The sequence below is a fragment of the Podarcis bocagei genome, assembly GCF_964188305.1.
Source record: "Podarcis bocagei genome assembly, chromosome: 3".
Classification (NCBI taxonomy): Eukaryota; Metazoa; Chordata; class Lepidosauria; order Squamata; family Lacertidae; genus Podarcis; species Podarcis bocagei.
In genome coordinates this window covers 106,794,253-106,816,948 of record NC_138127.1, presented here as the reverse complement: position 1 = coordinate 106,816,948, position 22,696 = coordinate 106,794,253, and the positions used below count along the sequence as shown (strand labels likewise).

Genomic DNA, 22,696 nt, shown 5'->3' with positions numbered 1-22,696 from the left:
AAAGATCTCAGTTCCAAATGGCTGTAGTGCCCCCCCCCCCCGGATCTGTTGGTGATGGATTGGTCATAAATTTAATTCATCGTCAACTTCATTGTGGGCTCTCCTTCGCTGGAGGGATTTATGCAGAGTTTGGGTGAAGTTTTGGATAATAATAATAATAATAATAATAATAATAATAATAATAATAATAATAAATTTTTATTTATGCCCCGCACTTCCCGGTTCAGAAAACCGGGCTCAGGGCGGCTAACAACAAATTTAAAACACTTAATTGATGCAACAAAAACAGCATAAAATACAGTACAAAACGTGAATAACAATAAATTCAGAATTCAAAAATCAATTTAGGGGGGAAACCCATCCAATAAACATTAGATGATCACCAGGGCTAGCTGGCTAAATTAGTCCCACTTGGGCCAGCGAGGAGACCAGGGGAGAACTAGCTGTGGGATCCCAGAGCGGGGAATCTTCATAAAAAGGGGAGGGGGAGGGAAGGAAGGGGAATAAAAGATTAGGCTAAGTTCCAGTTGAAAGCCAGGCGGATGCTTTAGCTGAGATTCCTGAATGACAGGGAGGTTGGACAGGGGTCCCTTCCGATTCTATGATTCTGCGATCACCATCAGAAGAAAATTGCACTAAGACACTGACGAATTTTCTCTTCTAAAAACACCCCCCGAAACAACACACCCTGAAGAGATACGGAAAGCTGAGCACAAATATGGGGAAAACGCAGAAAAGGAGCAGAGCCAAAATGGACAGAGATCTGTCTGCCCCTCGTAGGCAAGAAAGCAAGAGCCACTTCTGTGTGCAAAGAAATGAGCATCTGTAGGGAAGTCCCCAAGCCAGGATAGCGACGCCAGAGGCAAGAATGCACTTAGGGAAAATTAGAAAAAAACCCCTGTTGGGAGGTTAACAAGGCTGACGATAAGCCTAACAAACAAGATTATCTATTGCACAATTAGCTGCCCGGTGCCACGCTGGGAAGATTCAGTAAATGGCTGATGGGGGAATGATGGGGGGGGGAAGGGGAGTGGAGCGAAAATTTGGGATATCTGCTCCCAGGACAGGATGATTCTCTGGGCCGGATGGGACTTCCGCCAGCAGACTCGGGTCGCTCCAAATTGCAGTGCAAAGCAGTAGAATGAGGAGGCCATTCTTAGTAGAGAAATAGGGGTGGTAGTGGGGAGGTACTTAACCCTTCATCACCAGCCATATCCCTCCATGTGACCCCTTCCACCCGGCTGCTTCCTTTACTTGAGGTGGCACTCCTGAACCCCAAATTTTTGTTGAGGAGAAGAAGGCAGCTGTGGGGAGGGTTTTACTTGGTGGCGGGGAGAGGGTGAGTGACGGTGTGGGAAATTATAAGCCCTCTCCTTTTGCCTGCGACCTCCCCACAAGGCACTTTAGGTTAAAATTATTGACCCCTTACTCCAGGTGCCGAAGTCGAGGGAGAGATGAAGGGGACAGAACCGTTTCCAGCAACTAGTATCCATTTTTTTTTTTATTATTCAAGGGTTTTCCAAAGTTTTAAAACATACAGATTTAAATTGCCTTCATCTATCTAAAAATCTGAACTCCCCCTTCCTCCATGGTTTCCCAATTCCTCCTTGTCCTACTCCATTTTCCCTCTTAACCACCCTCTTTCACTCAGCTTAGTATCCTGTTTATTACTGCTACAGTTCAGATCCTACTATATCTGTTAAAAAGGTAGAGGGTAAAGGGACCCCTGACCATTAGGTCCAGTTGCGGACGACTCTGGGGTTGCGGCGCTCATCTCGCTTTATTAGCCGAGGGAGCCAGCGTAGAGCTTCCAGGTCATGTGGCCAGCATGACTAAGCCGCTTCTGGCGGACCAGAGCAGCGCACGGAAACACGGTTTACCTTCCCGCCGGAGTGGTACCTATTTATCTACTTGCACTTTGATGTTCTTTCGAACTGCTAGGTTGTCAGGAGCAGGGACCGAGCAATGGGAGCTCACCCCGTCGCGGGGATTCGAACTGCCGACCTTCTGATCGGCAAGCCCTAGGCTCTGTGGTTTAACCCACAGCACCACCCGCGTCCCTTATACTTTATCTGTTATACCTCCTCAAATACCCTACAAAGGGATTTTTCCACTCCTTCCTTCACAGCACCTCTTCTTGATCCTTAAATTTTGTTGTTATGCTCACCAACTCCATATATTCTATCCGTTCCTCTTTAATTGGAATTTCTTGGTCTTTCCACTTTTGTGCATAAATTACTCTTGCTTCCAGCAAGTCCGCTCACCCCTCTTGGGGCAGTGGTGTTGTGGGACGGCAGAGGTTTCACAGGAGCCACCTATCAGGCCGTGCCACCACCACCTACATATCAGGAACTGGATCCTAGCCTGCACCCTGCTTTGGCAAATGGGGATGCAAGTTGGGACTTGGGCTTTGCCAGGGGGTGGAGCCAACAGAGCAGGTAGTCTTCCCTTGGACCTGCCCCTTGCCCATTTAAGCAGCCCACACCTAGGGCACTACCTGTCGGTTCCCTCGCCACTTTCCTCCACCTGCCCACCCTCGGTTGAAGCTGATAGTCAATGACTTTGCTGTGGCTACGGTGGTCACTGTTCTTGACGGGGCCGAGTCGGAATTTGCCCACCGGGCTAATGGGCACTGACCTGGTGGTTTTGCCTGCCTCATAGCAATCATCACAACTGGTTGGGCATTGGGGCAATCCTTTGTTTTGGATGGAGCGGAGGTTGTAGACCATGGGTAGGCAAACTAAGGCCGGGGGCTGGATGCGGCCCAATAGCCTTCTAAAATCCGGCCCGTGGACGGTCCAGGAATCAGCGTGTTTTTACCTGAGTAGAATGTGTGCTTTTATTTAAAATGCATCTTTGGGTTATTTGTGGGGCATAGGAATTGGTTCATTTTTATTTTTATTTTTCAAAATATAGTGCGGCCCCCCCCCACAAGGTCTGAGGGACAGTGGACCGGCCCCCTGCTGAAAAAGTTTGCTGACCCTTGTTGTAGACTCCGCCTGCCCCTCCAAATGCTGGGGTATCCCGTTAAAGGGATTTGGGGGAGTGGCTATGTCCATGTGGCCGGGGGGGGGGGGCGGCAGGGCTGAAGGCACTCCCCCACATGGCGGTCCCTGCAAGGGTCACCCTATTTGATGTAAGTCGTAGAAACCCCAGCCTCGATTGACCTACGCATCATTTCTGGCGGGCGGGCCGGAAGTATTTTGATTGCCCCATGCCTAAGCCAAACCTCTTTCATCTCTGTTCAATAAACTTGTAGCCTGCTTTCATCCCAAACCAGACTTGTTGATCTCTTATTTAAACGCGTTGGGGTACAGGGAGCCCGATGCCTGATGCCTGGTTCCGCAACTACCGTATTTTTTGCACCATAACACTCACTTTTTTCCTCCTAGAAAGTAAGGGGAAATGTCTGTGCGTGTTATGGAGCGAATGCCTGCAGATGGCGGGGGGATCTGCTGCAGTCGTGAGCAGAGGATCCATGGTTCCCCTTCCTTCCCTCCTCCGTGGTTACAAAGCATGGATCCACATGGATCCTCAGGATTTTTGCATTGGGCTACTCCAAACTCACTGTCAGATCACATGTCTGTGGCCACAGCATGAACCACAAAAATCATATATCCACTATTTCGTTTAGAATATTTTTTTTCTTGTTTTCCTCCTCTAAAAACTACGTGCGTGTTATGGTCTGGTGCATGTTATAGAGCGAAAAATACGGTAGCTTTTGCATGCATTGCCACGCCTGAGGAACAGCATAGCTGTTGCAGCTAGGAGCCACTGACGGGTCCCTCCCCTCCACAAATCTGTCCGATCCCCTTTCCAACTTTAGACCTGGCCTCATATCTGCACAAACTTCTTATCCCAAAATACAGACGTGATTTTACACTTGCAAGACCGGATGTTTTGCCATCTGTGGTACTTGAGGGTCAATTCCGAAAGATCCCACCTGAGAAACGTCTTTGCCCCTGTGGAGACGGTAGCACCGAAACAGCGGCACACGTCCTCCTGTCTTGCGCTCTCTACAAAGACCTGAGGAACGAGATCATCACCCCACTCGTACTAACCATCCCAGGGCGCCCAGCCGCTGCCACAATGTCCTTTCTTCTATCAGATCAAAATGAGCAGATAACAGCAAAGGTTGCTAGGTTCATAGCAGGGGCAATCAGAACAAGGGCCACTAACTGACTGATGATTCAGGACTTTAAATTGTGCTTTTATATCAAATTTCCATTTCTGCGTACAGTGGTACCTCGGGTTAAGTACTTAATTCATTCCGGAGGTCTGTTCTTAACCTGAAACTCTTCTTAACCCGAAGCACCACTTTAGCTAATGGGGCCTCCTGCTGCTGCCACGCCGCTGGAGCACTATTTCTGTTCTTATCCCTAAGCAAAGTTCATAACCTGAAGCACTATTTCTGGGTTAGCAGAGTCTGTAACCTGAAGCGTATGTAACCTGAGGTACCACTGTATACTGCAGTGTTTTACTGTTGCTATGGCCATTGGCTAATGCGAATCAAGTTTTATCCCTCTCTCCCCTTTCCAAGCTTTCAGTTTACGCTTCGAAGGCCCCCCCCCTCCGTGCCCTTTGTCAGGGACTCTGCTTTCTCCTCCTGCGATTCCACCCCGAACGTGTCGAACGCCTGTGCCTCTTAGATCTCGCAACGCATCTGAAGTATACCAGGGATGGAGCAGCCTGGCAATCGAAGGCGAGGGGTGAAGCGATCCATTTCTAAGTGGCAATTCTGCAGCTGGCTGCAAATGCCACTGCACACGGAAGAAGCCACGTGCTTTTCCACGCCTGCTTTCGGTGGGTGCGTGCGCACACACATTCCTCGTCCAATTTCCTTACTTGGCCACGAGCATTTTGGAAGCAGATGAAGTGTGTGTGTGTGCAGGACTACCCTCTACCAAGCGTCTCCTCGGCAATGGGCCACTGTCTGAACGGCCAGGTTTGCAGAGGGCTTCCTGCCAAGGTAGAAGCCACCTGAGCACAGCGGAGAGGCGCCAGGGCCAAGACTCCAGTGCCGCTTCCTTCGTGAAGCTCCCTTTCCGACAGAGTGTCACTGCACATTACGGAACAAGGAACAAGCCCTTGCGGTCAGGTTCTGCTCAGGCCTGTTGACTCGCTCAGGGCTACAGGGATAGGGAAAGGAGCTGACTGTCAATTCCCTCTCCCTTCCTCATTTCTCCCCAGCCTACCTCATCCCATGTCCACGATTCCATCAGTGGCGTCTCTGAAATTTTTTACACATCACTTGGAAGACAGGCGAGCTAATGCCAGTGTACTGGAAGACGCAAAGATCACCAGTGTCGAAGCAATGATTCTTCAACATCAACTTTGTTGGACTGGTCGTGTTGTTGCTTCTGGCAAACCAGAGCAGGGCACGGAAACGTCGTTGACCTTCCCACTGGAGCGGTACCTATTTATCTACTTGCACTTTGAGGTGCTTTAGAACTGCTAGGTTGGCAGGAGCAGGGACCGAGCAACGGGAGCTCACCGTGTTGCGGGGATTCGAACTGCTGACATTCTGATCGGCAAGCCCACGTCCCGAAATTATCCTAGGAGTAGTTTTTTTAAAAAAAGGTAAAGGACCCCTGGACGGTTAAGTCCAGTCAAAGGCGACGATAGGGTTGCAGTGCTCATCTCGCTTGCACCACGATGAACCTTTGGTGGAGAACGTTTGTTTGCACACTGTTGAATCATTGGCAAAGATAGTAAAAAAAAAGAAAAAAGGCAAGAAAAGGTAAAGGACCCCTGGACAGTTAAGTCCAGTTAAAGGCGACTATGGGGTTGCGGCGCTCACCTCGCTTTCAGGCAGAGGGAGCCAGTGTTTGTCCAGACAGCTTTCCAGGTCATGTGGCCAGCATGACCAAACCGCCTCTGGTGCAACGGGAGACCTTGATGAGTTCCAGAGTGCATGGAAACGCCATTTACCTTCCCGCCACAGCGGTACCTGTTTATCTACTTGCACTGGTGTGCTTTCGAACTGCTAGCTTGGAAGGAGCTGGGACAGAGCGACAGGAGCTCACCCCATCACAGGGATTCGAACTGCTGACCTTCTGATCAGCAAGCCCTAGAGGCTCAGTGGTTTTAGACCACAGCGCCACCCGCGTACCACCTTAGGGGTAGGAGAAAGATATGACAGGGTCTGGTCTTGGTCTAGTCTTATCTGGAGCTGGGAAGATACCTGGAAACCTAATGGAGGCCCCTCCAGCTTATGCCCAGGTTGTATATATAAGCAAATAAAATCATTTATCAAAAAGACATCACAGTCTTCTTCAGTGACCTTCGTTCCAAGGAACCGGAATCTGAGGTCATCGTTGGCACCCTCAAGTCTCCCGCTGCTTGGCGATTGGGGCGAATGTAACATTTTAATTTCTTAATTTTTTATAACCGAAGTCTGAAATAGCATGCTTGAAAAAACCATATGTATTCAACCTAGAAATCTGGATACAAGGCCATCTGCTCTAGGAGACACTAACCTCAGAGAACACGGTTTACAGATTCCTGTTGTTCCATCACGCTCTCCTTGGGGAGAAGATCTCGTGCCAAACAGGCAACGCAGACCACTCACTACGTTGCGCCTCTGAGGAAATATGGTTACAAATAGCTTATTCTGCAAAGCCCTTCCTGAACCGTGCCGGGCTCACCTCATACGAACTCTCCACGCGGCCCCAACTTATCTCTACACCACTGAATGAACGCGCATGCCGTTAAGGAAGTTAAGTAAACGTCTGGACTAGAAGTCCCTAATTCGAATTTTGCCACGGGATCAATCATGGGATTGTAGAGTTACCCAGTCCAACCCCCTGCGATGCAGGAAACTCAGCGAAATCTGTATGTTTTCAATGGATTAGATAGGTAGGTAGGTAGGTAGCTAGTTTTAACTCTATCAGTGTTGAATTTTTAAAAAAATATTATTTAATCCCCCCCCCCAAGTTTTCAGCGGTTCTTGTTTTAATCTGGAAAAAGGTGGGGCTAAAAATAAATATATAATACTAAAAATAAATATAAAATAAGGTCCGCGGAGGACCTTAAGCTCCACAAATGACGACACTTTGGAGGTCCCAGGTCACAAGGTGGTTAGATTGGTCTCAACTAGAGCCAGGGCCTTTTCAGTACTGGCCCCGATTTGGTGGAACGCTCTGTCACAAGAGACTAGGGCCCTGCGGGACTTGACATCTTTCCGCAGGGCCTGCAAGACAGAGCTGTTCCCCCGGCGTTTGGTTTGGACTCAGTCTGACCCTTATGTTTCCCTCCCCTTATGGTTTTGATCTATGGGCTACTTTTAAAATGAGGCTGCATTCTAAATTGTATTTTAACTCGTATTTTAAATTGGTTTTTTTCTCCTCCCGCCACCCATTATGTTTTTATTGTAATTTTACAATGGCTGGGGAGGTCAGGGTATAAAATAATAATAATAATAATAATAATAATAATAATAATAATAATAATAATAATAATAATTTACAGTGGTACCTCTGGTTGTGAATGGGATTCGTTCCGGAGCCCCGTTCGCAACCTGAGCAGAACGCAACCCGCGTTTGCGCATGCGCGGTCGCGATTTGCTGCTTCTGCGCATGCGCGTGATGTCATTTTGAGCGTCTGCGCAAGTGGCAAAACCCGGAAGTAACCCTTTCCGGTACTTCTGGGTCACTGTGGGACGCAACCTGAAAACACTCAACCTGAAGCAAACGCAACACGAGGTATGACTGCAGTGCCTTTTGCAACTGGAAGGATATCATGGGCCATCTGACTGGAGCAGATGGTTCTCCTTCTTGGTCAGGGTGACCCTAAAAGTTGGGGGGCTGGCCGACGGCAGATGTGCCTCGAGACTCTTCCTTACAGATGATTTCCACCAGACTCAGTGGGAACTATCCGCTCTCGCAAGGAACGTCTTTGGGACGGGGATGCCAAAAGATTTGCAAGAGGCTAATTACACTGTGTGCCTGTTTAATGAACCTCAGAGATAGCTTAATAAATACATGAGCATTAGCGGCGTTTAACGTTTCGCATTAATGATTAATAATCCCCTTCGCGAAGTCAGACATCGGGAGATCCAGGAAGCAAAGGAACAGGTTTGCAGAGATGTAAAATCCTTGTGGCCACAGGTGTGCTCATTTTGAACAAATAATCTATGCAGAGCTCCGTTCCCTTTTTTTTGGCAGTGGTGGGGGTGAGGAAAAAAGAAGCAGACTATTTATTAAGTTTTGATTTAATGGGAAATAGGTGTTTTAAATCACTTGGGTAGCTCATGACATTATGTGAAAGATTCTCTTGCCTGTCGCTCTTCCAAGTCGCCAGTTTATTACGCCGCAGGGCTGAATATAACAAATGGGTGTGATCCTGCATACAGGAGTATTTACAGGAACAGGACAGGGGTAAGGGGAACCTGTTGCAAGCCAAGGGCAGCATTCCCTCGTGGACAACTTTCCAGGGGCCGCATGTTGATGGCAGGCTGGTTCAGTGGGTGGAGCAAGAGTCGTCCATGACTACACCTAACGGTCAGGTGTACCTTTTCCTTTACCTATGACTTCCCTTGATCTGGACACTAGACTTCTCTTGAGGCAGCCTAGAATTGCCTCAACCCTATCCTACTATTTGGTTGCTGTTGTAATCCTCACACCAGCCCTGTAAAGTTTCCATCCCCATCTTGCAGAGTGAGCAAGCAAGGGAGGAAGCAACATTTCTGCTGTTGTTTGCTTTGACCATGATCTTTCTGCCCCCCTCTTCTCCCCGATCTAAAGAAAAGTCCCTGGAATGAATGAGTAGCTCATAGGCATTGCGGTACAATAATTGTTTCTGACATGATGTCTGCTTCTTTTGATCCTGGAAACTCTTTAACATCTGCTCCCAAGGGGAAGGCAACAAGTGTCACCGGCTCTTTAAAGGAAGCACACTGCAGGATTCACATGGGGGGAGAGGGAGAGGGAGGGGGTGGACTTTGGGTGGGCTCAGTAACTACCTCGCCAAAAAGACAAGGGAGGGGATGAATGTATTCCCCCCCCCCAGCCCATTTCCTGTTGCATCAGACTAGGAAGTGTGTGTGTGTGTGTGGGAGAAGGAATGGCAGAAGCCAGGAGATTGGCACCACCAGACGCATGTCAAAGCCCATCCCTACACTGGGGGTCCGCTGCCAACCTCCAGGGTCTCCTGTCCCTGCTGTCAACCTGCCCTACGAGCGAACGAGCAGCCCACCTCAGCTCAACTCTCTGTGCAGATCAGACCCAGCAGAAGAGGGCAAATGACTAGGCAGTCGGCACTTCTGAGCCATTACGTAACTTCATTATGTAAGAGTGGGGAAGGCTCAGTACCTGTGAGTGTGCTCAGTTGCCTTGCCCCCCCTCTCTCCCCCCCTTCATCTCATTTTGCCATTTCTTGCCCTCTTAAAGAAGGGATGCGGGTGGCGCTGTGGGTTAAACCACAGAGCCTAGGACTTGCCAATCAGAAGGTCGGCGGTTCGAATCCCCGCAATGGGGTGAGCTCCCGTTGCTCAGTCCCTGCTCCTGCCCACCTAGCAGTTCGAAAGCACGTCAAAGTGCAAGTGGATAAATAGGCACCGCTCCGGCGGGAAGGTAAACGGCGTTTCCGTGCGCTGCTCTGGCTCGCCAGAATCGGCTCAGTCATGCTGGACACATGACCCGGAAGCTGTACGCCGGCTCCCTCGGCCAATAAAGCGAGATGAGCGCCGCAACCCCAGAGTCGTCCGTGACTGGACCTAATGGTCAGGGGTCCCTTTACCTTTTTACCCAAAGTGCAAGCCAAAGCTGGGAGATTTGGCAGGAACATGGCATCTAAACACAAACAAATTGCTCTCCCTCCCTAATTACTGTATTTTTCTGTCTATAAGAAGGCCCCACATATAAGGCTCCCCCTTCCAATTATGTCACACACCAGACACCTAATTCCCCTGTGTGCGAAGACAGGCTCTGTTGGATGAGGGGGTCCAACGGTCAAAAAGACAGTCTCTGCGTGTGCCATAGAGGGAAGTGAGGGACCGGTGGGGTTTGTCGACCTGGGGAGGGAGCAGACAATACCAGGCTCGGTGGGCAGTGTTAGACAATAGCTGGTCACACAGACAGCCCTACCAAGAAGAAAGCTTGCTTTGTCATCAACTCAGCTTGTGTTGAGGTCATACGTAAGCAGCAGAAGGCGTCATGGGCTTTGAAGACACTCGAACTCAGAACGCAAGGGCGGAACGTGCTAAGAGGAAAGCACGCTTGGCAAATCCACACCATGTTGAACTCCTGCCCAGGAACCAATGTCCCCACTGTGGAAGGACGTGTGGGTCCGGAATTGGCCTCCATAGTCACTTACGGACTCACTGTTAATACCGTGTTTATGGAAGACAATCTTACTCAGCTACAAGGGATCTCCAAAGAGAGAGAAAAGCGAGCAATCCTACAGGAAGCCCATCCGCTTGAAGCAAGGGACTTATTTCTGAGTAAGGCTGGACAGAACTGGACTGTATAAGTGATGGAAGAGAGGGGAGAGGAAGAAGAAGAGGAAAGATGCTATTTTAAGGACAAGCTGCACTCGTATGGAAATCATCTTCCGAGCAAAGCTATTTTCTGGCTTTCTGCCCCCCAAGCAGCCAGGAGCTGCTGTGTTTTCTATTCCGGTCACACTGGATGCTTCTTACCAATCTATCCGTCTTAATCAGACAGTACCATTTCTCGGAGAACCATCACAGCCTTGGAAGCAGGATCCATGGAGGAAAGGGGAAGGTGTGGGGTGGTGACGGGGTCTTGGGGTCTTGGGAGCCTGCCAATTAGAAAAGGAGGACACACACACTAGATTCTGCTTTTAAGATCAGAAAGGGGTTCACACACACACACACACACACACACACACACACACACACACACACGTATGCATGAAATTATGAGTAAAAGTGTGGAAAGTGTAAGGTTATCACAAAAATTGGGGGAACAAGGGTGCACTCCTAGAAGCAGCAAGTTGGAAGTGCAACAGCAGGGCTCATTCTGTGTGCACCTCAAGGGTTAATTCTCTTGACATTAAAGCCAAGTAGCCAAGAGAGGAATGGGTGGAGGTGCTGCCTAGCAACCAGGTGCAGCAACATGACCCTCGCTGTGGTAACACAGCCTCTGATTGGCTGCCTAGTCCTGAGGGAGTTTCCCCCTGAATGTGTTGTTGAGCATCTCCCCCTTATGAACAAGGCCTGTAAGATCAAGACCAAATCCGCCGGTTGAATTCTCCTCAAGTCACACACTGTTTTCGTTCACATATCAGTTTCTTTCCTCCCTGGGCTCCATCCGTGGTATTCATAGAACTGGAGAGTTGGAAGGGACTTTGGGGATCATCTAGTCCAACCCCCTGAAATGCAGGAATATGCAGTTGTCCCATACAGGGATAGAACCTGCGACCTTGGCGTTCTCACTGCCACATTCTAACCCGCTGAGCTACCTCCGTTCAATCCGAGTGACTTTTTCTAAAGCAAAGTGCTGTCACGGCTGTGCAAACTGCAGCAAGCATACAAGGCCCTAAACAGCTTCCAAGTCAAGTACCTAAAAGAGCACCTTCCCCAACATGGACCCCCCCTATACCCTACAATCAGCGGGGTGGGGTGGAGGGAGCTGTAGGTGGTGCTGCCCCCTGGTTGGCACTAACCCATGACAGGGCCCTTTCAGTGGTGGCACCTTGGCTTAAATAAACAAATGATGGGAAGTCACGGTATAACGCATGTTCTTCAGACTCCAGTGCTTTCCCCAGGCAAAAGCATATTGCTATTGGATGGATGGGAGTTGTAGTCCAAAACAGCTCCAGGGAAAGCCTGTTTTGTGGGACCAAGAAAGAGCCCACTTTTGAGAGTCCAGACCAAACAGCTTTCTGTTGGGCTCCTCCTTTCTTTGGCAGCCTCCTTTCCATGGGCTTCCCAGAGAGGAAGGACGGTTTGTGTCAGGAGCTGCCATTCCAATGTTCTCACGAAAGCTCCTGGCATAACCAGAACTCTGGGGTTAATGTGTGAAATCAAAATGGCCTCCCCAGGGCAGCCATTTTAATTTCCCACAGTGCTCCTGGAGTGATGTTGTATTGAGGAGACTGCGGGGGGATTTTAAGCAGCAGTTTACAAAACCGACTGCTTGGCAGCAGACATGCCACCCAATATTTTCCCCACTGAAATGGGGACGCTCAGTTTTTTTATCTTGAGCATGCATGGAAGCAAAAGAAAACCATTCTTTGGTCTTGCAGGACTGAAAAACGAGTGGCTTTCGTTCCGCTGCTCTGGCATGAAATCAACAGGATTGTGCTAGAGCAGGGATGTCCAGCTGGTGGATCGCGATCTACTGGTAGATCCCTGAGAGGTTTTGGTAGATTGTGGTCGATCACTGGGTCCCTTTCCTTAGCGAAGTTAAAATAGAATCCTGCCCTGCCCCAGAACGCCGCCCTCCATTGTTTCCCGATATGCAGAATGGAAGATGGAGTTTACTTAGTGAAGCTGTTTGTTTCCCCAGCGATCTGTTGGTGTTCCCTTTTTTGCCTGAACCCCCCCAAAATTGGGGCTTCTTACAAAAGCTCAACAGCTTTGACCTGAACCCCCCCAAAATGGAGTTTTCCTTTCTAAAACAAGCTCAACAGCTTTGACCTGAACCCCCCGAAAACGGGGCTTTCCCTTCTAAAACAAGCTCCAGGGGACGCTGGAAGAAGATTGGATTGTTTTTATTCTCTTTTTGTTTTTTTATCGTCAGAAATGTTTTTATGAAAGTTGCAAAAATGCTGAAATGAAATTACTAGGCTCTTCTAGGAACGCTTAAAGAATTAGGTAAAAGGGTAATGGTTATGAGAAGCTGGTAAAAATAAGATTTAAATTTTAAGTTTTAAGGTTTTATATAAGATAAGATGAAAATAGAGTAAGGTTATGTATTGACAGAATATTATGAATTATGGGAAGGATTTGCTGTGACAATTATCAATCAAGATACAAGAGATGGGAGGGGGAGGAGGTCATGGAAAGAAGGTAAAGAAAGTGGAGAATTTGAAAATGATGGTTTTATTTTTTATTTTTTATCTCTGTTTTTGTCTTTTTTCCTGTAATTTTGTCCTTTTCGTTTCTTTGTGATTTTAAAAATTCTTTTTTCAATAAATATCATTTAAAAAAATAAAAAAATAAAACAAGCTCAACAACTTTGACCTGAACCCCCCAAAAGGGGGTCGATCACTGACAGTTTTTAATTCTGTGAGTAGATCACAGTCTCTTGGGAGTTGGCCACCCCTGTGCTAGAGTGTCGGACCGGAAGATGCTCCTTTTTTCGTCTGGTGCTTTGTCGCGATCCTGCTGACTCCTGCCAAAGCGCCATGCCACCTGCCTTCCCCTCGCTGCCACCCAATGCCGGTTGCCCTGGGATGAAGGCAGCGCCCGAGGCGCCCCCAGAGAAAGTGGGGGGGGGGCATACCTCTGAAAATGGGTCGGTTGTCAGGAATGGTAACAGAGCAGGGACAGGGTCACAAATATTGGCTGGCCTCACAAATATTCTGGGGCATTGGCTATGGGCTGAGGGTGCTGGGGGCTGCCTCCAACTGGCCATAACTTGTCCAAAAGTGCTGCCAGTCACTGTAGTCAGGTTGAATCCTGACAAGACTGAAGTACTGTTTTGGGGGGACAGGGTGCGGGCGGGTGGGGGGGACTCCCTGGTCCTGAATGGGGTAACTGTGCCCCTGAAGGACCAGGTGCGCAGCCTGGGAGTCATTCTGGACTCACAACTGTCCATGGAGGCGCAGGTTAATTCTGTGTCCAGGGCGGCTGTCTACCAGCTCCATCTGGTACGCAGGCTGCCTCTCCAGAGTGGTGCATACGCTAGTTATCTCCCGCTTGGATTACTGCAATGTGTTCTGCGTGGGGCTACCTTTGAAGGTGACCCGGAAACTACAACTAATCCAGAATGCGGCAGCTAGACTGGTGACTGGGAGCGGCCACCGGGACCACATAACACCGCTCCTGAGAGATCTGCATTGCCCCCCAGTACGTTTCCAAGCGCAATTCAAACTGTTGGTGCTGACCTTTAAAGCCCTAAATGGCCTCGGTCCTGTATACCTGAAGGAGCGACTCCACCCACATCGTTCGGACACTGAGATCCAGCACCGAGGGCCTTCTGGTGGTTCCCTCATTGTGAGAAGTGAGGTTACAGGGAACCAGGGAGAGGGTCTTCTCAGTAGTGGCGCCCGCCCTGTGGAACGCCCTCCCTTCAGATGTCAAAGAGATAAACAACTACCTGACATTGAGAAGACATCTTAAGGCAGCCCTGTTCAGGGAAGTTTTTAATGTGTGACATCTTAGTGTATTTTTGGTCTCTGTGGAAGCCGCCCAGAGTGGCTGGGGAAACCCAGCCAGATGGGTGGGGTACAAATAATAAATTATTATTATTATTATTATTATTATTATTATTATTATTATTATTAGACAACGCTGAGCTAGATCTCCAACTCAGTTCAAAGGCAGTTTCCTGTGTTCCCATGCCCACACCATTTTGTCTGCCTCCGATAGATTATGAGCCTCCGCAGGGAGGGATTTTGTCACTTCTGTGTGGCGCCAAAGAGGCGTTCGGTAGTAGTATTAGTGTCAGGGTAAAGAAGTGAGTCCCTTGAGGACACAGGACAGTTTCTAGTGCAAACCCCCAGTGGAGAATCCTTGCTGAGGTTGCCAAGCAGACAGCAGAGGCGACAGCAATGCTCAGACGAACATGGAAGGAAACTTCTGCTGTTTGGTGGGAAAAAGTCTGTTTGATATTTTGGCTCCGGCAAAAGACATCGAAGGAATCCAGTTCCTCAGAATCAGGTTAGCCTTCCCTGGATTTGACAAGAGCTGAATTGAACATGGATGAGGAGGGCAGAATGAAGCAACTGCTACTATCAGCTCTGCCCCTCCGTATCTATCAGGCCTGGCCCCGGGGGCAGCTGGTTCTGCCTGATGCAACTTCTGTCCCGAGAACAGACTCGTAATACGAGTCCTGCAGCAGGGACAGGACAGAGGCCGGTCAAAGTTCAGCACCACAAAATTCAGCGCCATCTTATAGTAAACCGTCAAGATGACCAACACCAAGGGGAAGAGGAGGGGGACACGTTACATGTTCTCAAGACCCTTTCGCAAACATGGTGTGGTCCCTCTTGCTACCTACATGCGCAACTATAAGAAGGGTGATATTGTTGACACAAAGGGCATGGGCACAATTCAGAAAGGTAACAATCCACAAATGTTACCATGGCAAGACAGGAAGGGTATACAACATTACCCAGCATGCTGTGGGCATTATTGTGAACAAGAAAGTTAAGGGCAAGATTCTGGCCAAGAGAATTAATGTGCGAATTGAGCATATTAAGCACTCAAAGAGCAGAGACAGCTTCTTGCAGCGTGTGGAAGAAAATGAAAGAAAGAAAAAAGAAGGAAAGGAAAAGGGAATTTGGTTTGAACTAAAACGCCAGCCTGCTCCTCCAAGAGTAGCCCACTTTGTGAGAAACAATGGCAAGGAGCCAGAGCTGCTGGAACCAATTCCATATGAGTTTATGGCATAGTGTATGTGAACAAAATAAAATACCATGTTGAGGACCTAATTTTTAAAAAAAAAAAATTCAGAGAAGTGTGGGTTTCAAAGAAGAGCTGAGTTATGGTTCAGAATCTGCAGATTTGGCAAGTTCACACCAACATGTGAGTAGATTTCCCTCTTGTCCACAGTTGCAGGGCTAGATTTCAAGATGATTCTCAGTCTGAAAGTTGTTACGACTGTTAAGTTTCTCTGCAAACTCAGGTTTCTAGTGTAGCGGTACCAGTAATTTGGAATGCTGTTCCTGTTTTAACCAGACAAGCACCTACAATTCTGTTGTTTCACCACCTGTTTAAATACCTGTGTTGTTTCAGCATTTGTTATTTGTCCTGCATTTCAGGATCTTGTAAGTTCACAGCATACCTCCCAACATTTCTCTGATGAAGAGAAGGACATCCTATTCCATATCCTCCAACATTTCTCTGATGAAAATAGGGACATCATACCCTCCAAAATTTCTCTGATGAAAATAAGGATGTCCTATTCCATACTCTCCCACATTTCTCCAATGAAAATAGGGGCATCCTAAGGAAAAGGGACGCGGAGCCTAGGACTTGCCGATCAGAAGGTCGGCGGTTCGAATCCCCGCGACGGGGTGAGCTCCCGTTGCCCGGTCCCTGCTCCTGCCAACCTAGCAGTTCGAAAGCACCTCAAAGTGCAAGTAGATAAATAGGTACCGCTCTGGCGGGAAGGTAAACGGCATTTCTGTGTGCTGCTCTGGTTCACCAGAAGCGGCTTAGTCATGCTGGCCACATGACCCAGAAGCTGTACGCCAGCTCCCTCGGCCAATAAAGCGAGATGAGCGCCACAACCCCAGAGTCGGTCACAACTGGACCTTATGGTCAGGGGTCCCTTTACCTTTAAGGAAAGTGGGGCATTCAGGGATCAAATCAGAAACTGTGACAGCTTCTGTAAATCCAAGACCGTCCTTGGAAAACAGGGACACTGTTATGGTGTACATCACAGTGACTTAAAAAGAAGTAGTTTATGTCTACATATCAACTGCAGTCCCAACCGTGTCTTTTCAGACGTAAGCCCCATGGAGTTCAATTGGGTTCACTCCCAGGAAAGTGGGGTTAGGCTCACAACTGATCTCGCAAAACCAGCCCATCAACAGACTGTGCAAGATTGCAGGTGCTTCCAGGACGGACATCAACACAGATGCATTGTGGGAGTGTGAAGGCAGCTGCCTCTGTTGTCAAGCCCATGACACCCCCCTCCCCAACTGCCAGATTCCAGTTCGGTGCTGCTGTTTCTTCCCCCCACCCCCACCTCAAGCCTGCTTGAAAATGACAGGTGTCAAAAAGGATTGCAGAAAGGGGGGAATACAAGGGAGTGAGTTGTGTGTTTGCAAGCTATTGCGAACATGACAGGCGTAATGGCAGCTCTGTCCTTCTGCCGCAACAAGATACACTTTGGGACTTGGCACACATTCCAGGCCTCGCGTGCCCTCCTCCCCGAGTCTCAGGGGTCCTCGAGATGTTCATTGGGGCGGACCAGGCCTGCCGGAGTGCATTGTGGGTCATGCGGCCGGCAGCTGAAAAGGCGCACGAGCATGGAGACAGAGATGGAGGGAAGGGAGGGGAATTGTGAGGGAGCAGAGCTGCATCGTAGACATGCTCCAAGAAAAGGATGGCTGAGAGCAGATGTTCTACCACAGCAACAAAGCTCTTAAGCAAAGCCTTCCTTGTTCCTCACACCCTCGTCCTCCCATCGCAGCTCTGGAAATACAAAAGGAATTCTAACAGACCTGACAGCAGAACAAAAAAAAGGTTAAGACAATTCTAGGCTGCATCAAACAAAGTCTAGTGTCTAGATCAAGGGAAGTCATAGTACCACTCTATTCTGTTTTGGTTAGACCCCACCTGGAGTCCTGCAGTTCTGGGCACCACAATTTAAGAAGGATATTGAGAAGCTGGAAGGTGTGCTGGGGAGGGTGACTAGGAGGATCAAGGGTCTGGAAATGAAGCCTTATGAGGAACGGTTGAGAGAGCTGGGCATGTTTAGCCTGAAGAGGAGATGACCAAGAGATGAGAGGATAGTCATATTCAAATATCTGAAAGTCTCGCTTTCTGCTGTTCCAGAGGAACCAGGCCATTGGATACAAATTGCAAGAAAGGAGATTCTGACTAAAAATTAGGATGAGCTTTCTGATGGTAACAGCTGTTTGACACTGGAACCAAATCCTTCAGAAGGTGGTGGATTCTCCTTCCTTGGAAGAAGAAGAAGAGTTTGGATTTGATATCCCGCTTTATCACTACCCGAAGGAGTCTCAAAGTGGCTCACATTCTCCTTTCCCTTCCTCCCCCACAACAAACACTCTGTGAGGTGAGTGGGGCTGAGAGACTTCAGAGAAGTGTGACTAGCCCAAGGTCACCCAGCAGCTGCATGTGGAGGAGCGGGGAAGCGAACCCGGTTCACCAGATTACGAGTCCACTGCTCTTAACCACTACACCACACTGGCTCCCAAGTTTTCCTCAAACTCAAGTTGGAGGTTTTGAAGCAGAGGTTGGCTGCCTATTGGTCAGGGGTTCTTAGATGTGATTCCTGCATTGCAGGGGCCTTAGGGCTTCTTTCACCTCGATGATTTTATGAAAGGAACGTCTGTAATGTTGGATACCAGGAGCAAGAAACCCTCCAGGCCTCTCTATGTGGCCCCATGGACCTTCCCCATGGACAAGCGCTGGCTCATCCTCCTCTTCAAGCTTGGTGGCGACAGCATTGGTGGGGGCAACAGAGACATTTTGGGATCAAATTAGAAGCCAGGATGGCTTTCATAATTCCAGGACTGTCTCTGGGGAAAGGGACACTTGGAGGGTATGCCATTGGGTTGGTCTTCTTAGCCTTCTCCTCCATGAATTTGTCCAATACTTTTTTTTAAAGGCATCTAGGTTGGTGACCTGCTCTGGTCCATGGGTTCTCTGGTCCATGGGGTCACGAAGAGTCAGACACGACTAAACGACTAAACAACAACAGGTTGGTGACTAGATCTATCTATCTATCTATCTATCTATCTATCTATCTATCTATCTATCCATCCATCTATCTATCCATCTATCATAAAAAATTCCTTCCAGTAGCACCTTAGAGACCAACTAAGTTTGTTATTGGCATGAGCTTTCATGTGCATGCACCCTTCTTCAGATACACCGAATCAGAAATCACTAGACCCTTATATATAGTGGGAGGGTGGGGAGGGGTAATACTTAATTACAACTTATAATACTGAATTACAACTTATTACCAAACTTAAAGCCATGGAGAGACCTGGTCTGAATAGAGACATTGAATTATATCTCATTACATATCTCATTATACAGTGGTACCTCTGGTTGCGAACGGGATCCGTTCCGGAGGCCCGTTCACAACATGAAAAGAGCTCAACCCACAGTGGCGCATCTGCGCACACGCGGGTTGCGATTTGCCACTTCTGTGCATGCACATGATGCCATTTTGTGCTTCTGCGCATGTGCGAGCAGCGAAACCCAGAAGTAACCCTTTCCGGTACTTCCGGGTCACCGCGGGACGTAACCTGAAAGAACGTAACATGAAGCAAATGTAACATGAGGTATGACTGTACAGTGGTGCCTTGCAAGACGAAATTAATTCGTTTCGCAAGTCTCTTCGTCTTGCGGTTTTTTCGTCTTGCGATGCACGGTTTCCCATAGGAATGCATTGAAAATCAATTAATGCGTTCCTAGGGAAACTGCCTTCAGACCAGGTCCGGGGACAGTCTGTCCCCGGACCTCTTCTGAAGGCTGGGGGGGGGACAAGGGCTTTTCTTCTCACCCCCAGCATTTTAAAAAACCCTGGGACAGCGGAGGACTTCTCCGCTGTCTGGGCGATCTTAAAATGCTGGCGGGCGGCATTTTAAAATCGCCCCGGACAGCGGAGGACTTCTCCGCTGTCCGGGGCGATTTAAAAGCCCCTGGGAAGGCAGGCAGGGGGGGGGGGACAAAGACTTTCGCCCCCCGCCCGCCTTCAGAAGGTGTTCCCACCCCCCCCGCCCGGCTTCGCAGCAGCGCTACGAAGCCCGGCGGCTGGGGCAGGTGCTCCCGCCCCCCCACCCCGCTTCGGAGCAGCGTTCCGAAGCCGGGCGGCTGGGGCAGGTGCTCCCGCCCCCCACCCCGCTTCAGACAAGCGTTCCGAAGCGGGGTGGCTGGGGCAGGTGTTCCCACCCCCCCGCCCGGCTTCGGAGCACGGGGAGATCGCTTCTCCCCACCGCCCCTTGCTTCAAAAGAGGTCCGGGGGCAGCGGGAGCGCTTCCCGCTGCCCCCGGACCTCTTTTGAAGCAAGGGGCGGTGGGGAGAAGCGATCTCTCCGCAGCCGCTTGCTTCAAAAGAGGTCCGGGACCTCTTTTGAAGCAAGGGGCGGTGGGGAGAAGCGATCTCCCGGCCGCCCCTTGCTTCAAAAGAGAAGACCCGCTGTCCCCGGGGCAAGCTTCGTTTTGCGAAGCAAGCCCATAGGGAAATTCATCTTGCGAGGCAACTCGAAAACGAAAAAACCTTTCGTTTTGCGAGTTTTTCGTCTCGCGAGGCGTTCGTCTTGCGGGGTACCACTGTATATGATAAAGCTCTTTTCGGCCATCTCATCCCTTGCTTTTTCCTGAAAGACCAATTGCAGCCGTTAACAGTCGTCAACTGGCTTACCACACCTATCAGCCAATCACCCATTCCCACCACCCTTCTGAGTAATACCCCTCCCCACCCTCTCACTATATATAAGGGTCTGGTGACTTCTGTTTCAGTGTATCTGAAGAAGTGTGCATGCACAAGAAAGCTCATACCAAGAACAAACTTAGTTGGTCTCTAAGGTACTACTAGACATTTTTAAAATATATTTATATATTTCTACTGCGTCAGACCAACACGGCTACCTACCTGAATCTATCTATCTATCATCTATATCATCTATTTATCTGTATCTATCTATCTATCTATCTATCTATCTATCTATCTATCTATCTATCATCTATCTATGATGGTGCTATCATCTAGCTCTGATGGTGTTTCCTGCTTGGCAGGGGGTTGGACTCGATGGCCCTTGTGGTCTCTTCCAACTCTATGATTCTATCTATCTATCTATCTATCTCTATCTATCTATCTATCTATCTATCTATCTATCTATCTATCATCTATCTATCTATATCTATCTAGCTACAGTATCTATGACATCAGGCTTCCTGCGACTTTAGGGAGTACAAGAATGCCGGCCCTACAGTCTTTACAACTTAGAAACTGATGCAGAGCAAAGAGACAAGGAAGGAGATGGAAGTCAAGGGAGGGAGAAACAAGGAAAGTGGGCTTGAGTCATGAAAGCTTGCACCATCATAAATTTGTTAGTTCTTTCAGGGGCCACGAGGCTCTTTCGTTGCTTCTTTTCATGTAAAAAAGAAGCGTTCTGAGCATACGATCCCCTCCCTTTCCCTTTTTTTTCCAGGGAGGCGAACATTTTCGCAGAAATAATTGGGGATGATTTGCACCACCTTGCTCTCTGTGGATTTCCATAATGAGAAGAATACGGTAAAGCAAGCGCTTGATTCTCTGCTTCCCGGAGCAAAAATTCAGAAGCGGAGACCCCGGGAGCCTGTTCAAAAAGGGCTTGCCTTTTCTTTAAAAAAAAAATGTATTCTTTTATTAGGTCATTTGCCTTTCAGTGGGGAAGTGGAGTGTAGATTAAACACACACGCAACACGAACCAGAAAATAAAAACACAAGGCAACAGTCCCTTACCTCGTGCCCTCCAAAATTGTTGGACTACAACAAGCAAGCTGTCTGAGCCTGTTCTCCCCTCTGTGTGTCCCAAATGATATTCAGAGGTATATTAGCCCTTGAGATGGAGGCTTCCCTTTACTGTTATGGCTCATGGTCACTTAAAAATGTAAGAACAGCACACTGGATCAGGCCATGGCCCATCTAGTCCAGCATATTCTTCTCGCAGTGGCCAACCAAATGCCCCAAGGCAAAGGCCAAGAAGCAGGATTCGATCACGAGCAACTCTCCCTTCCTGTGGTTTCCAACTCAATGGTGTAATGTTGGAAAATGTCCATCACTTCTCCTACCTGGGCAGTTATCTTTCCACAAGGGCCAACATTGATGCCGAAATTGAGCATCACCTGAGCTCTGCAAGTTCAGCTTTTTCCTGATTGAAGTGCAGAGTGTTTGAGGACCGGGACATTCACAGGGAAACCAAAATGCTTGTTTACAAAGCTATCGTACTACCAACTTTACTGTATGCTTGTGAAACATGGACCACTTATAAACGCCATCTCCAACTCCTCAAAAGATTCCATCAACAGTGTCTCCAAAATTTTTTACACATCACTTGGGAAGACAGGCGAACTAATGGCATTGTACTGGAAGAAGCAAAGATCACCAGTGTTGAAGCAATGATTCTTCAACATCAACTTCGTTGGACTGGTCATGTTGTGCGGATGCCTGATGATCGTCTTCCAAAGCAACTACTCTATCCCGAAGTTAAAAATGGAAAGCGTAATGCTGGTGGTCAACGAAAGAGGTTTAAAGACTCTCTCAAGGCAAATCTAAAAAAAATGTAGTATAAACACCAACAACTGGGAAACACTGGCCTGCGAGCACTCCAATTGGAGAACAACCTTTACCAAAGGTGTCGTGGGCTTTGAAGACACTCGAACTCAGGACGCAAGGGAGAAATGTGCTAAGAGGAAGGCACGCTTGGCAAATCCACACCATGATCAACTCCCGCCAAGAAACCAATGTCCCCACAATGGAAAGACGTGTGAATCCAGAATTGGCCTCCACAGTCACTTACGGACTCATTGTTAAAACTGTGTTTCTGGAAGACAATCTTACTCGGCTACGAGGGATCGCCAAAGAAGAAGAAGATTCAGAAGCATTGCTTTCTCCAACTGTGGAAGCAGAGTGCATCCTGGCTAGTAGGCATCAATAGCCCTCCTTTCCTCCATGAATATGTCCAATCCTCTTATAATGCCACCCAGGTTGGGGGCCATCACTGACTCCTTTAACTTTTGTGCTCAGGTAGGTTCTCACTTGCCGGTTCCCCATCCTTGGGGCAGACAATACCAGGCTCGATGGGCAGTGTCTGGTCACACAGACAGCCCTACCAAGAAGAAAGCTTGCTTTGCCGTCAACTCAGCTTGTGTT

The 22,696-nt window shown here is 48.6% G+C and overlaps 1 protein-coding gene and 1 pseudogene across 2 annotated transcripts in view; one reads left to right on the top strand and one right to left on the bottom strand.

Moving 5' to 3' along the window:
- Positions 1-22,696, bottom strand: part of XKR6 (XK related 6) — a gene marked incomplete at its 5' end in the record, with an annotated part of 168,685 nt that overhangs the window by 50,029 nt on the left and 95,960 nt on the right. The window lies entirely within an intron of this gene.
- On the top strand, positions 14,998-15,564 carry LOC308584136 (large ribosomal subunit protein eL21 pseudogene; annotated as a pseudogene). Its single transcript has one exon. The product of its transcript is annotated as a large ribosomal subunit protein eL21 pseudogene (transcript).